This window comes from Sinocyclocheilus grahami, unplaced genomic scaffold (genome assembly GCF_001515645.1).
Source record: "Sinocyclocheilus grahami isolate Dianchi unplaced genomic scaffold, SAMN03320097.WGS_v1.1 scaffold248.1, whole genome shotgun sequence".
Classification (NCBI taxonomy): domain Eukaryota; kingdom Metazoa; phylum Chordata; class Actinopteri; order Cypriniformes; family Cyprinidae; genus Sinocyclocheilus; species Sinocyclocheilus grahami.
Window position 1 is genome coordinate 358,861 of NW_015505427.1, and position 678 is coordinate 359,538.

The 678-nt window shown below is 39.2% G+C and overlaps 1 protein-coding gene across 1 annotated transcript in view; it reads left to right on the forward strand.

Moving 5' to 3' along the window:
- asns (asparagine synthetase) overlaps positions 1-678 on the forward strand; it is a 13,625-nt gene that overhangs the window by 6,522 nt on the left and 6,425 nt on the right. The gene's annotated exons all lie outside the window — the stretch shown is intronic.

Below are 678 nucleotides of genomic sequence, written 5' to 3' on the forward strand. Positions count from 1 at the left end.
ATATGATCATGGAGCTCAACTAGAGTGACCATCAGGTTCTTGGTCACCGGTCTAGACAAAGCCCTTCTCCATCAGTTGCTCAGTTTGGCTGGGCGACCAGCTCTAGGAAGCGTCCTGGTTGTTTCAAACGTCTTCCATTAAGGGTAACAGAGACTACATGCTTCTGTGAACCTTCAATGAAGCAGAATCTTTTCCTGAACTCCTCCCCAGATGTGTGGCTTGACGCAAACCTGTTTCTGAGCTCTACAGGCAGTTCTTTTGACTTCAGGGCTTGGTTTTTTGCTCTATGTATTTTCAGCTGTTAGTCCTTTTGAGACATGTGTGCCTTCTTTTTTTTAAATCATGCCCATTCAGTTGCATTTGCCAGAGTTTAACTCCTCTACAAGCAATATGAATGCTCTTGAGGTAAATTTCAACTGTCCCAGATAAGGGTATGAATACTTATGCAATGAAATTAAGTTTTTTTTTTTTGTTTTTTTTTTTTATAAATTTGCAAAGATGTTAAAAACCATTTTTTTGCTCTAACATATGGAGTGTAGATTGATGTGGAAAAAAGGTAATTAAAAGCAGTTTAACATAAGGCAGCAATATAACAAAACGTGTGTGTGTGTGTGTGTGTGTGTGTGTGTGTGTGTGTGTGTGTGTATGTGTGTGTGTGCGGTTTTCTAAGTTACTTAG